We start from the raw sequence: 15,948 nt of genomic DNA, 5'->3' as shown, positions 1-15,948 counted from the left end.
ATCAGTAGCATAGGAAGTCCAGGGCATGAAATAAATTTTATCTGCAGCCTGAAGAGGGTCCTTGCATCTAGCGCCTGCCTTTTGTTCAGCTTCATATATACATAGTGAGTCCACAATTGCTTTTAAGGTCCCAGGACACACAAAAATATAAGGGACGCATTCATAATGGACTTCAAGGTATTTGTATGTTCCAAGACGTAGGTTGGGAAATACATCTGACCCAGTAACTACTATACACTGTGTTTAATTGTTGAGTTTCACAGTCATAATTTTGAAGGTATCTGGGAGTTAGCAGCCTATATGCTCCATCTGAAATAGGATAGCATCACAAATCCGGTCGTCTATCCGACCTTAGTTAGCGCTGTCAATCATAATAACATCACTACCTGGGCATTGCAAGTCTATCGAATAACTTCACAGGATCATGTTTGCCTAACTAACCCAAATGGTAAAGCTGTTCTGCTGAAAACTTCTGTATTCAGTAAGAAGATGCTTATAGTTATTAACCACAGACTTTGCATTCTGCAAGCAGAAGAACCATCACTGATCCCTTTAAATGTTTTCTTTTTATTCCTTAATGAATCTATTTATAAATGCCAGCTTCATCCAATTCAGCAGTCTGCTTCATTGGGCCTCATATGGGCTGAACCTGTTGGATCAGCGGTGGAGCTGGCTGAGCAGCAAGGGGAGCCCAGCTGTTGTGGCGGCGTTGGAGGTGGTGGTGAAGGGCAGGTGTGCTCCTCGTGCAAGAGGCGGGGGCGCTGTCTGATGCTCCCTTCGCACTCCTCCCCTCCCTGGCCACTTGCGACCTCCCCACCACCTGGTCCCGGGGCTCCTGAGTACATCTTCTAATTCTATAAATATATCACAGTGTTTTTTTCTTCCCTTCCCTTTCCTTCCCTTCCCTAATATTTCTAATGCTGAAATTTTGGTTTACCAAAAACTGAAGGGCTTCCATAACCTTGCCAAATAAAAACCATCACTAAAAGGGTATGTATAGTCTAAGTGATCAATATATTATTAAATGTGTTTACTTATAAAACTGTGTGTTAGCTTCCTGGGCTGCTCTAGCAAACACTGTGAAGTGGGTTGGCTTAAACAATGGGAATTTATTAGCTTACAGTTTTGAGGCTGAGAAAATGTGCAAACCAAGGCAACATCAAGGCAATGCTTTCTTGAAGCCCAACTGCTGGATGATCCTTGGCCCCTCTGCCAGGTGGCAAGACACATGGTGGCGTCTGCTGGTCTCTCCCTTGTCTTCTGGGTTCTGCTGATTTTGTTTTCTTGCTCCCCTAGCTTTTTCTTTCTTTGTATGAATTTCATTCTCTGATAAAGAACTCCAAGGAAAGGATTAAGACTCATTCTGAGTGGGGTGGGCCACACCTTAACTGAAGTAGCCTCATCGAAAGTTCCTACTTACAATGGTTCCATACCCACAGGGATGGATTAAGTTAAAAGTATGTTTTTCTGGGGTAAATTTAGCTTCAAACCACCACAAACTGTATAATCAAAATGAACGTAGTCACTAAAGATGAAGTTTGGTTGTGTCAGCATGCCAGAAAAAAATGTAGCAGTTAATTATTTTATCACTAAAAGGCTTCACTGACGTCTGCAGTTAGAAGTGATCTGTCCCTACTAAGTCCTGCCTTTCATTTCATGACATTATCTCAATGTCTCACATGTGGGTTGTATTTTTCTTTCAGGCAGGATTTTGCTGGATTCCGCTTTGTAATCCCCAATGCCTTGGCACAATGCCTTGATAACTGCAGGCATACAATAAATATCTGATGAATGAATGAGTGCATTTACTTTTTTCCCTTTCCTGTCACATAAAAAGACCCAACTCTTTGGTTCAGAGATTTAGTAATTGATATATATCTATTTTACTTATTATACCAGGATTAATGAACAGGATATTGACTCTCCATATGTAATTTAACAATCCCCCTTCCCAGTCTAAAAATGACCATACTTGCACGTCCCTGTTTTAATTTCTCCTCTCTTTTGCATTGTTATGTCTGAATTTTCACTTTCCATCTCCTTTTTTGGTTTGGAAGATAGGAAATTGGTGTTAAACCGAGTAATAAAATCTTGCTTGTCATCATGTGGTGCCATTTTAGGAAGAGTGACTACTGGACATTATATTTTTTCAGTCCCTGATGGATGTTCAGTTGAATCAAATTGTTTTTTTCTGTCAAGTTCTCAACCTTTGCTATAAACATAAAGTGATATCACTTTCTCAATCAACTGTGAGTGAAACGTTTGATTAGATAATTTCCATGGAGGTGTGGCCCCTGCCCATTCACTGTGGGCCTTGATTAGTTTACCAGAGCCCTATACAAGAGCTCAGACAGAAGGAACTTGCTGCTGCAGCTGAGACAGCCATTTTGGAGAATGCCATTTTGAAATGAAGCCTGGGATCAGCAGACACCAGCCAAGTGCCTTCCCAGCTAACAGAGGTTTTCTGGATGCCAATGGCCTTTCTCCAGTGAAGGTACCCTATTGTTGACACCTTACCTTGGGTACTTTATGGCCTTAAGACTGTAACTTTGTAACCAAATAAACCCCCTTTATAAAAGCTAAAAAAAAAAAAAAAAGTGATATCACTTTGCATTCTTATATTGTGACTTGTGAATGTTTTCAGACTCATCAGGAAACTGGCATATTTCTTTAAATTATGTTTTAAAAATAAGTTTTTTTGTATTGCCAATTTGAAAAAATAATATACAAGAAGAACCAAAATATTTTCTATATGTGTTCCTCTCCCATTTGGTAACAGAAGTTAACAGGAAAACAAGGGACTTGCTTTTCATAAATTTTCTGTACAGGCAACTTTTCTCAGAATTATAATTGATCTATAGTAATTACTACCATGATATCAGGATGATTTCCTCAGAAGACATTCATTTTCATATCACCCCTTTATTACAAAATATTTATCATTTTTACAGGGTATTAGATTATGGAATATTTAAAGGCAATAAGTTGTAAATAAACATTGATTTGGGGCAATGGGAATTTATTTAAACATATGCTTGCTTTCATAGTGTGTAAATAAGTAGGTCTTGGTGTGTCTCAAGCAATCATTATATATGTCATAAAATATTTATTTGCAATCGGGGGCAAGAAGATTTTAAAAAAAATGAGTACATTCTATTGGATGATAAATAAAGGAATAAAAAGTATTTCAAAAGGCATTTTTAAATTAACAACTTTTTTTGTATTTTTAAAATAACTTATTCTTATGTGCTTGTCTCCGAAGTCTGATGGCTAGAATTTGCTTGGGCCCCTTAGAGCAGACTCATATCAGCATGCATGTTAACCAATGAAGAAAGCATTATAAAATTTTGTTATACATATAAATGGAATCATAATATGTGCTCTTTTGTGTCTGACTTCTTTCACTCATCATAATATTTTTGATATCCACCCACATGGGCTACCTGTATCAGTACCTCCATCTATTTTGTTGCTGAGTAATATTCCATTGTGGACAGATATCAGAACAGTGCCTATGCTAGGATGGGAGAGGGATTGGCTGGAAAAAGGCATAGGGAATTTTCTGTGGGGATAGAAATATTTTATATCTTGATTGGTGGGGCCTTTATATGGTCATATACTTCTGATAACACTCATTGAACTGTACACTTAAGATCTGAACATTTCACTGTATGCAATTATACCACAATAAAATTTAAACTTTCTCTATTGAAATGAGGTAATCTGGGAGGAAATGTTTTTAAGAGGTCTTTGTGGGTGGTTTATGCTTGTTTTGTCCATCTATAGATACATATTTGTGATTCCAACTAAACAGCCCTGCTTTACTCATACTTCCCTTTGAAGAAATAAAATACATCAAAACACATTTTAAATCACTGGTTATGGCTCTCAGATTCTGGAGGAAAACATTTTTTAATTAAGGCCATCTTGATGCTTTATTAAATACCAAATACATCATTCATTTGTGAAGCTTTGAGTACTGTGTATGTCTTGGGTACTGGGGATAGGGTGTGTTGAACTAGACAGAAACATTCCCAGTCCTCATGGAAACTACAATCTATAAGAGATGACAAAGGTGCAAAAAGGAATTATGAGCATAGTAAATGTAATGAACTGGGGAAGCACAAAGTGTTTGGAGGTGGGTGGGTATGGACAGCGAACCTACTCTGAGAAGTCAGGGAAGTCTTTAATGAGAAAAGGCTTCAGCAAAATCCTGGAGGACTGGTAGGATTTCAGTAGATGAAGGAGGAGTTGGGGAAAGGATGTTCTGGGCAAGAGTGCCAACAGGTTTGAAGGTCATAAGGTAAGAGAGAAAACTCAAATTGCTGACCCATATTGAGCAAGAAGGGTGTGACAAGAGATGGGACTAGAAAGGCAGGGGAGGAGGTAGCATTAAAGAATATTCAAGGCATTAAACGCTGAGGTGAAGACTTGGCCTTTAAACCTATGGAAATTGGAAGCTGTGGTAGACTGAATTATGTACCCCAACAAAAACATGTTTTAAGTCTTAATCTGTATTCCTGCAAGTATGAACTCCGTGCCAGTTTGAATGTATTATGACCCCCAGAAAAAGCCATATTCTTTGATGCAATCTTGTGGGGCAGATGTTTTAGTGCTGATTAGATTGGAATCCTTTGAGTGTTTTCATGGAGATGTGACCCACCCAACTGTAGGTGATAACTCTGATGAGATAATTTCCATGGAGGCATGGCCCTGCCCATTCAGGGTGGGCCTTGATTACTGGAGTGCTGTATAAGCTCAGACAGAAGGAGTGAACTTGCTACAGCCAAGAGGGACACTTTGGAGAATGCACAGAAGCTGAGAAAGAAGGTCCAGATTAGAGACAGTTTGAAGACAGCTGTTGAAAGCAGACTCTTGCTCCAGAGAAGCTAAAAGAGCAACCGAGAGTGACATTTTGAAGAGGAGCTGCAGCTTAGAGAGGAACATCCTGGGAGAAAGCCATTTTGAAACCAGAACTTTGCAGCAGACACCAGCCACGTGCCTTCCCAGCTAACAGAGGTTTTCCAGACACCATTGGCCATCCTCCAGTGAAGGTACCCGATTACTGATGTGTTACCTTGGACACTTTATGGCCTTAAGACTGTAACTGTGTAGCCAAATAAACCCCCTTTTTATAAAAGCCAATCCATTTCTGGTGTTTTGCATTCCAGCAGCATTAGCCAACAAGAACAAACCCCTTGTAAATAGGACCTTTTGAATTATCAGTTAAGGTGTGGTCTCATTTGTGAATAGGGTCTTTTAAAATCCTAGGTGTGGCCAAATGAGTCAGGATGGTTCTTAATTTGTATTACTGGAAGCCTTATAGAGAGAAATCAGAGAAAGTCACAAGGAGGAGTCAGAAGCCAGAAGACAGCAGAAACAAGAAGAGCTGACAAAGAGAAAGAGATCACGAAGTGACAGGAAGCAGAGATGCAAGCTAAGGAACCCCAAGGATTGCAACAAGCTAGCACCAGAGTGCTACAGACTTTATGGAAAAACATTACCTTACTGAGGCCTTGGCTTTGGACTTCCAGCCTCCCAAACCATGAGCCAATAAACCCCTGTAGTTAAGGCAAACAGTGGATGTTATTTGTCATAGCATCCTGAAAAACCAAAACAGAAGACATTGAAGAGTGAAATAATAAACTGACATGATCAAATTTGCCAATTGCCATGTGAAGAATGGATTAGAGAGAATACTACCTTTTGGATAAGTTCCAAGACAATATGAACTCATCCCTTTTATTTCTTTCCGTGATGTAAATACAATTAAAATAAGATTTTGTTTCTTTCCATTATGGTAGATAATATTTTTGAGAAGTTAACTGTTTCCTCTCAACAGTTGCTGTAACCTTCCTACCCAATAAGAAGTTTGGACCTGTAGTGAGGACAGGGGACTAAACAGATGCAATTTGAATCACCTCCGAAATGGAATGTAGTACAACAGGTGATATATATAAAAACAGCTACTTAAGTATAGCTATATAACCTACCTAAGGCATCCATGATCACAACAGGTAAGAATTAAAACATGAATATAAATGTTAAAAATAATTTTGATGTGTAATATTTTTAAAAATATAAAATAATAACAGTAAACATTGATGTAACCTGCATCTGTCTTAGGAAATAAAGCATTACCATAGGCCTTTTTTTTTTCAATGCAAGTTTCACATTCAATGTTGAGGCAGCAATTCCTTAATGTTTGACTGGGTGAATGTCCTATATTTATTTAATTTTGTGACAACTTCTTTTGTAAAACATGTTTTAAAATAGGAAAATATTTTTTCTATTTCTATTTGAAATATTTTATACATATATTACCAACAAGATTTCAGATAATAAAGCAATGCATAGAATACTTAATGCAAAGCCCCCTTAGACTTCTAGAAGCAAACAATTTTGTGGTTGCTGTTCAAATAAGTAACTTTTATATCCCCCAAGGCTAGAAAGAAAAGATTGTAAGTTGAATGATGGTTTTGTTAGGAATGTTTTCCAATGATATGATATTTAAGATGTTATCTAGAATCAAATTTAAGTTTGCTTATAAAATAATTTAAATATTTTCAAAAACTTATCAAAGATAGGTAATACGAAGCCTCTGGTTCTTTAAAATTCCTCTAGTTTAATGTTATGGAGTATTGCAGTCCATGCGGCTATTATGAAAATGTAAGTTTTTACTACTGGCCTCCAGATAATGATAACTGTAGAAATCTACTTGGTGGAGCTATACTTTTGATTGTTTTGTGATGGATGGAGTAAGATATTAAATTATACATTCGCAAAGGTTATGTAATAGAGCCACTATAGCTTGAAATCTAATTATATAAAACAATATGACTGACAAGTTTCCTAGATAGTACATTGTTTATAACTTCATTTGTATATTCAGAAATCTTTGGAGTGTGTTTAAATTGTTTTAAACATGAATTTTGTTTAGCATTGTCAAAAATATTGAACTGACAGGCACAACGACAATAGTGGCTTAAATTCAGTGTCAGCTTTAAAACAAAAACTGTTTCTCATAACATATATCTTGCAACTAACGGAAATCAGATTTTCTTTAATATAAGTTCAATCCAATGTTTTTCCTGCTTTGGGAATCCTGTCTCTGACAAGATAATTAGAAGAGAACCAGTACTAAAAGGCCTATCTGAACAAGAGGACCCAGATCAAAATGAGTCATAGGGATGGAGGCTGATGTAATGATCTTAAATCCTGATGCTGGAGAGAAGGTCCATACAACATTTGCCTCTTTGTTTAACATTGACATAATTTAAGAAAATACGTCATGAAAATTGATAACAGTCCAGTTTTCAAATTTAACTAAAAAACTAAGATGCATATTCCGATTGTAAAATAAATTGGTGCATAATCTGCAGTACTAGAGTAGCACAGTATTGAGATACAGGTAATCATAGATGCCTACAGCACTAATGCATGTTTAACCTTAAGTAAATCTAAGCCAATATTGTACCCTTTATGTTATTTGTTGCTGACACTTACACATGCGCTCCTATAAAAGGGATGTTACGTGGCTTTTCTTTAATGCATTTTTTATTGTGAACTTTAACATATATACGTAACAGTGATAACTTTCAAAATACAATTTAACAAGTAGTGAGAGAACAAATTTGAAAGAATATCATGGGTCACAGTTCCACAATTTCATCTATTTCCATTATTGTAAAATATAACATACCTACAGAAAGGTGTTAACTTTCAACATACAGCTCAACAAGCAGTTTTATAGGTAATTTCAAAACTTATTTTGGGTTACAGTTCCACAGTTTCAGATCTTTCCTTGTTATGCAATATAGGATATATACAGAAAGGTGAAGACTTTCAAAGCACTATTTAATGAGTAGCTATAGAGCAAGTTTCAAAGGATGTTATAGGTTACAGTTCCACCACGTCATTTATTTCCTTCCAGCTATTCCAACACCCAACATCTAAATATATACACATATATATTTATATAAAGTTTCAGTATTCGTAGACCTTTGTTAAATCTTATCTTGTCTGTTGCTACCCCTTTCTCTTGTTTAATCACTTTCCCGATCTTCAGAGGTTTCCAGGCAGTGACCACCCTAATTTGTTCGTATTGAAAGGGGATGTCAACAACATGGGGAAGGGGGCTGCATCTGATTGCTGTTCTTAAAGAGGCTGTTGCCTTTGGGTTTTAGGACTTGTCTGGCATAGGAACACTCTGGTGGATTTAAGTTTCTGAGAGAAAAAACTTAGTGAGTAAATCTTTTATAGAATCAAAGGTAGGGTCCTAGGTATTTGGGGCCTACTTTTGGTAAGGGTTATGTGGCTTTTTATGGCATCCTTTGAAGAAAGTTTGTTTTTGGTCTCATGGCAATGTGAAGAGGTCATTATTGATTAGGAGGCCTGGGTTTTAAATTGGGTTTCCAACAAATCATCACAAGGCTCTGCTAATAGATTTGAAACTACTGAAGGCACTACTATCTCTTTGTGCCTTCCAGGAGATTAAAAATTTAGCTTGTCTTAGAGGGATATAACTCATTGTGAAAAATAAGATAATTCCCTAATGGTGTGCAAGGTCAGCTTTTGTGCCTTGAGATGTCCCCTTTTCCAGCAAGTTCTCATCAAAGAGCATCATCTCACACTCCTTGCACATTGCAGGCCCAGAGCCACACCAAGGCCTTCCACCTGCATTGCAGTCATCTGAAATCCAACTTCAACTAACTGCCCCCATGAGAACAGTTTTAATCAAACTTAACTATATATTAAGTTGATATAGCATTACTGATATTTTCATAGAATTTTTTGAGATGCCTGTGCCATCAGGGTAGAGCCCCAAGAATATTTTTAAAGTTACATCAGTGCAATTCTGTTTTAGGGAACTTTTGATGCTAGTTTCAAGGCCACATTTTATTTTTAAGTAAGTGTGAGTTTCCAATCTTACCAATGATATAACTCTTGCTCTATCCTTTTAAACCATGTGTTACAATTGAAATAGTCATTCTGCTTTTAATCAATAATGAACATGCAAGCGGAATATCAATAGTGACTTTTCTAAAACAGAAAAAAATCCTTTAGTTTTTCTGACCAGTTTAATAAACTTCAATAAGTTGTCTAAATTTAAAACATTATTGTTACCTGATTGGTCTCTGGAATGTTGGGTATCTGTGTGACACCTGAAACTCAGAGCTAGAGCTCGGCAGATAAGAATGTCAGTATTAACACATACAGCAACTGTTAAAAAAAAAAAAAGAGCTGAAAAAGAGCCCAGACTTCAATTAGTGATATGAATGAAGCAGATCTGGTTAAGACTAGGGCAAATCGGGCCAAAGGGTAAAGGTCAAAACTGACTGTGCTTTGAAACTTCAAATTCCCTGTGAGACCAAGGGAAGAGATGTTTATTTGGTGCAGGATCTATATTTTCTAAACAATACAACTTCTACAGTCAGTTTGTTCAAACACCATGTAATTTTACATGGAACTCTGACTAGGAAGTGAGATCTGGTACGTTTATATAGGTGAGTGTGAAATAATGACACATCCCAAAGTAATTTGGGCCGAGAATGAAAATATATATGCATGGCCCCCCTGAGGAGCTGGAAGAAAATGCAGAAGTGTTGGACTTCCTCACCTGGATTGTTGCTGATGTTCTCACAAACGCTGAGGACTAATGGTTTGGTATGCTAAGCCCTCTAACTTGGGGCTTGCCCTTCTGAAGCTCATTGTTGCAAAGGAGGGGCTAAATCTGCTTATAATTGTGCCTAAGTACCTCTTTGTTGCTTAGATGTGGCCCTCTCCCTCTCTCTAGCTAAGCCAACTGGGCAGGTGATCTCACTGCCCTTACATGGGACCTGATTCCCAGGGGTGTAAATCTCCTTGGCAACACAGGATATGACTCCTGGGGATGAATCTGCACCCAGCATCATGGGATTGAGAACCAAAAGGGGGATGCAAAATGAAACAAAATAAAGTTTCACTGGCTAAGAGATTTCAAATGGAGTCGAGAGATCACTCTGGTGGACACTCTTATGCACTATTTAGATAACCCTTTTTAAGTTTTAATGTATTGGAATAGCTAGAAGTAAATACCTGAAACTATCAAACTCCAAACTGGTAGCCTTGACTCTTAAAGAAAATTGTATAACAATGTAGCTTACAAAGGGTGACAGTGTGATTGTGAAAACCTTGTGGATCGCACTCCCTTTATCCAGTGTATGGATGAATGAGTAGAAAAATGGGGACAAAAACTAAATGAAAAATAGGGTGGGATGATTTGGATGTTCTTTTTTACTTTTATGTATGACGGTATGATGAACAGTGGGTTGTACACCATGGATGATTGTATGGTATATGAATATATCTCAATAGAACTGAATTTAATTTAAAAAAAATCAATGTTATTTTGCTGACAACCATTTCCTAATTTTTTGCTTCTCTCATGAGCTAAGCAGGGTCTGAATGGACAACACTTAACAACAACAAAAATTTTTAAAGTTCTTTTATGGGAGGGTTCAGGAATTCAAAACTTCATTTTTGATCATTTGCCAAAATAAAAGGACTATGTACTCCTGGAAGCTTTCTCTCTCATTCCTGTAATGACATTTAGAGTTCTTTACCTCTTTTCTCTAAATCCAAACTATGATCTTATTCTCAAAAGAATCCTTTGTCTTCTACTTACTAGAAAAATTATGCAGGGCCTCCCCCTGCTCCCATCATTATGAATATATCTTTATTTGGAATCCACCACCATCACTGACCCTGACAGGCAGCATATGTCCATCTATATGTTGGATGCTGTCACTTTCAGCCCCCTCACAAACCATACTTCATCAATGGCCATTTCTCCTATACCTTCAACACCTGTTTCTCTTTACTCTTTCCTAAAAACTTTTAAACACATTACAGATTCTATTATAATAAAATGAAAAAAATCTTTTTCTTTGGTCTTTGAGATCCATCTACCCAATTTCTAGGCCAATGATTTTCAGTCAGTTTGGTCTTATGATCACTTTACATTCTTGAAAATTATTAAAAGTCCTAAAGATCTTTGTCAGTATGAGTTATATTCATTGATATTTACAACATACAAAATTGAAATTGACATGGTTATGATATTTAGATATTTTTAAATAACAATAAAAACCCATTATATGTTAAAATAAATAATACATTTTATGAACAGTAGCTATATTTTCACAACAAAAACTTTAGTGATAAGAGTGACATGTTTGCAAATGTCTTTAATACCTGGCTTAATAGAATATAGCCAGATTGTCATAACTTCTGCATTTAATTCTGTTGTGCTATATTTTTTCTTGTTGGTTGGAGTATATGAAGAAAATATGGTCTCATACAAATATGTAATACAAATAGAGAGAAATATTTTAAAAGTCTTTTCAGATAATTATGGCTTTCTTTTTTGATTCCATGCCAAAATTTGTAAGTTGTGGTTTCTTAAAGGTTAGTTGCAATGTGGAATCTGAAACAATATCAGTGACCTTTTGGTATTCTATTATATTAAAACACACAGGTCTATCTTGCACTTTGAATGGATCTTCTATCTATGTATGATTTTGTAGCATTGTGCATTGGGTATTTGGAATATTTTGGTTCCTGAGTTGTGAAAACCTTCCAAAGATACAGTGGAAACTCCTCTGCACACTCATGAGAGAATGAGCATGAAAAAAAGGCAAATAAAACCTTTATTTTTATTTAAAAACTTTATTTTAAAAAAGGCAAATAATAAAAAAAAATGTTATTCCAAAAAATAGCTTTGAGCTCATGGACACTGCTGTGCATAGTAGAGTCTAGTGGTCAAGACAGCAGGATTTGGTGCCGGACTATTTGTTTTGAATATCAGCTTTGCCAACCTGGGGAAAAATGTGTGTGCCCATTTATTATAGGGATAATAAAAAATACCTACATCACTAGGACTGCTGTTATGTTGAAATGACATAAGACACATAATACACTGGCACATGGAAAATCACCAAGGTTGATTTTTTTGACATTTATGTTGGTTCCTAATGTTCTATGATTCCAATTCGCATCCATGTTCTCTATTTTTAACTTGTTCTTTTGATGTTCCAGGCCACTGAGTCTTTATATTCTGATTAAAAATTTCTTCAGAGATTAAGATCATCAGCTTAATTCAAATTGGAGGATCAGGAAACAGCTGATGCATGTTTTGTAGGAAGTAGATGGTTTGTAGAGTTTGGAAATTAGAGTAAATGAGTCCATATATCCCAGGAAGCCAAAATTTTACAAGTGAATGATATGACTTATTAAGAGAAGGATATGACTTGTGAAGAGGAGTTTCTATTTTTAGGCATTCCTTGGGCATCTCTGTAATAGAAAGCAAAGTTTCTCCTTCAGGCTGCTTGGGTTGATAGAACACTTTGGAAAAATATTTCAACAGCTTGGGAGAATGGTTTTATTTGGCTCCAAGGCCATAGAAAAATAGCTGACTAATCTCTTTGTAAGAAGTACTCTGGCTCAAGTTGGATTCAAGTTTATGGTTTTGGTTACAGTTGCTGTGTAACAAATTACCCCAAAATTGAGCAGTGCAGCTTAAATTAAACATTTTATTAAGCTCACAGATTCTGTGCATCAGGAATTCAGACAGTGCACAGTAGAAAGAGCTTTACTGTCTTCCTTGATGTCTGGGACCTCCTCTGGGAAGAGCCAAAGGCTGGAGGGAAACTTGACAGAGCTGGAATCTTCTGAAGCAGGATCTTTCCAAATGGCTTGAGCTAACTCACAGCATGGCAACCTCCAGTTGGTCAGACATTTTACATGGTGGTTTAGAGCTTCAAGCACTATTGTTCCAGACAACATGATAAAAACTGCACTGCTCTTCTGTTTGCTGAGTTAGTGCTGCCCATGCCTCAGCACATCCACAGCTCACTAGCCAAGGCAAGGGCCAGAGACAGCAACTCCCTGAAGGAAGAATAAATGCCACCCTCATTCTAGTACCTTTCAACCAGTTTGACTATTTGAAAAATCTAGAAATCAAGGGAAAAGTCAATAAAATAAGGTGGCCACCACAATAGAATGCTGGTCATTTTCTACTATCTACAAATGACAATACTATTAAATTAGGGGACTTAAGTGAATGGGATAAAATTAGCAAATGGTTATAACTTGGAAGATAAACATAGCAACTTTGAGACCCATTTAGAATTACAGAATTACAGGTCCCAAAATTGAAGCCCATAGACCTTATGGTAGAAGCAAGTCCAGACGGATTTTTGCAAATGCTCACACGTATCGTATAAATTCTATTTCAGTAATTAGTGAACATAAAACATATCTTTCTGCAAACAGCCTGAGAATTAACCTATAGTATTTATAAATCACAGATAGATATTTTAACATTGTAGACATTACGCAGGCCAACATGGAAGAGCTGAAGGAAGAGGTTACTGGAGCTAAATTCCACCACACTAACGTAACCTCATTGTATATAGCAGTGGCTTTGTGATATGTGCTCTTCAGCCCTGTGTAACAGACATTCGAAATGCTCTGAAGAACCAGAAGATACCAGCAGTGGGTCCTTCTTTGCAGAAATAGTGTCTTCTGTATCAGATGTAAAGTTTAGTCAAGGTGATTGGTACATGATAGCCAAAGGCTACCTTCAGTGAAAATGCAGGACCTCAACATGGAGAGCAGGCCCGCAAAAGGTTCCAGGTTCATAAATGTCTTCCAGTCAAGCACGTTTGCCCTCTATATGACAATGACTGCATCTTTAACAAGTTCGAGTGCTCCTCGAGTGGTTCTGATAGTGCTATTATGACTGGATCCTACAGCAACTTCTTTAGAATGTTTGATAGAAATGCACAGAGGGATATTACATTGGAGGCTTCAAGAGAGAGCAGCAAACCTCAAGCCATCTTAAAGCCTTGGAAAATATGTACAGGTGGTAAGAGAAAGAAATGAGGTTAATGTTGGCTTCCTGTATTTCAATAAGAAGATTCTTCACACAGCCTGGCACCCCCTGGAGAATATTATTGCTGTAGCTGCCACCAATAACTTGTATTTGTTCCAGGAAAAAATAATCAGCTAAAGAGGCTAATTTTAGGAACAAGTCTTATCTTGCATAGGTAAGCCTGGTCATTTTTCTGTCAGAGAAAAGGCATGTGATCCTCCGACCCATTCAGAAGAATGATGCCCTTCCTTCCCCTCACAGGCCCAGGAGAGATGCTGGCCTCAATTGGCATCCTTGGGGTGGCTCTGTCTTCAGTAAGAAGAAACATGAGTGTAACTGCTCATGGGAACAATCTACTTGAAGCAGAATGAATGGGCACTGTGCAATAAAGGCCATTATTCCAAAAAAAAAATGTAATATTTAAGTCTGAGCCTTCCTTCCCAGTTTATACACCAAAAAAAATTAACGTACAAGACAAAAGTCAAATATAATGTTTCTCTCTTTTTCTCCAATTTTTTTCCTTCTTTCTCTGATGTCATATTTGGGCCTTTACATGTCTGTCATGCAGTGACTGTCCACGCATGCCCTGTCCTTCTTCTGACGCAGTTGCTACCGTGGATGCCTGGACAGGGGGCCTGAGAGTGCCTGTTAGGGTAATCACTTAATAAAACAACAAACAATAAAAAGGATATTTAAACCTGAAAACAACAACAACAATGACAAAAACAAACACCACAAACTGCATTGCCTTTTATGACCCAGCTTCATAAATCACACAATGTCACTACCACAAAACTCAGTGGGTTGAAGCTGTTACAGTCACAGGCTGTCAAGACTCAGAGGGAGGGAAATAGATCCCATCTCTCACTAGGAGGGGTGTCTAGGAATTTTGTTGCCATGTTTTAAAATCACCAGTTGTCCTGGTTTGAGACTGTTCTGGACTCCAGAAGAGCCATGATCTTTTAATCCAATCTTGTTGGGTGGAAACTTTTGATTGAGTGTTTCCAAGGAGATGTGACCCACCCAACTGTAAGTGAGATCTTTGATTATATTATTTCTCTGGAGACGTGAAACTGCCCTTTCAGGATGGGTCTTGATTAGACCACTGGAGTTCTTTAAGAGAGCTCACAGAGAGGAGAAGTTGAGAGAGACATTTTGGAGAGAAGCCAAGAGCTGACAGTCATGCTTAGAGATGCTTGTAGATGCAAGCATCTTTTAGAGATGCTAAGCTAAGAGCAGAAGCCCAGAGTTTGCCCCGGAGAAGCTAAGAGAGGACCCCCCAGATACTTAGAAAAAAATCCTGATAAAGAGAAGCAAGGATGCACGGGATCTGAGAGAGGAGCTAAGACAGAAGCCCAGAGACATTTTGGAGAAAGCCATTTTGAAGCACAACCTGGGAGCAAAGGACAAGAAGACGTCAGCCCTGTGCCTTCCAGGCTGACAGAGGTGTTCTGGATGCTATCGGCCTTTCCTCAGTGAAGGTATTCTCTTGTTGATGCCTTAGTTTGGACACTTTTATGGCCTTAGGTCTATAAATTTGTAACTTAATAAATCCCTTTTGTAAAAGCCAATCCATTTCTGTTGTTTTGCGTAATGGTAGCTTTAGCAAATTAGAACACCAGTATTCCAGAAAAGGAAATCATTCTTTAAAGAACAGTCTACCCAACCAACAGCATTCCTGAAAACCCTAAAGAATACCCTGGGATCTATCTAAGACTCTGTAAGTGTTTTACTTGGTAAGTTAATTTTTTCAGAAGCTTAAGGCCTCCAGATTTTTCTTATGCCAGATAAGCCCTGAAACCCAGAGGTACTAGTTTCTTCAAGATGTCAACCAGTTTCATTGCTCTACCCCATAAGGTCGACACCCCTTTCCAGCATGGAGAACCTGAAATAGTCATTGCCCAGATATCCCTTAAGATTGAGAGAATGATCAAATGAGAGGGAAGAGTTGTAACTGAGAAATTAAGATTTAACAAATGATTATGACTACTGACTCATTATATAGATATTTCTTTTTAGTTTCTAGTGTATCA

At 37.5% G+C, this 15,948-nt stretch overlaps 1 pseudogene; it reads left to right on the top strand.

Moving 5' to 3' along the window:
- Positions 1-6,004: 6,004 nt before the first annotated feature.
- Positions 6,005-14,053, top strand: LOC119526111 (annotated as a pseudogene).
- The last annotated feature ends 1,895 nt before the right edge of the window (positions 14,054-15,948 follow it).

The sequence above is a fragment of the Choloepus didactylus genome, chromosome 1 (assembly GCF_015220235.1).
Source record: "Choloepus didactylus isolate mChoDid1 chromosome 1, mChoDid1.pri, whole genome shotgun sequence".
In the NCBI taxonomy this organism is placed as follows: Eukaryota; Metazoa; Chordata; class Mammalia; order Pilosa; family Megalonychidae; genus Choloepus; species Choloepus didactylus.
Note: the sequence above shows the minus strand (reverse complement) of the source record. Positions and strands in the feature narration are given on the sequence as shown.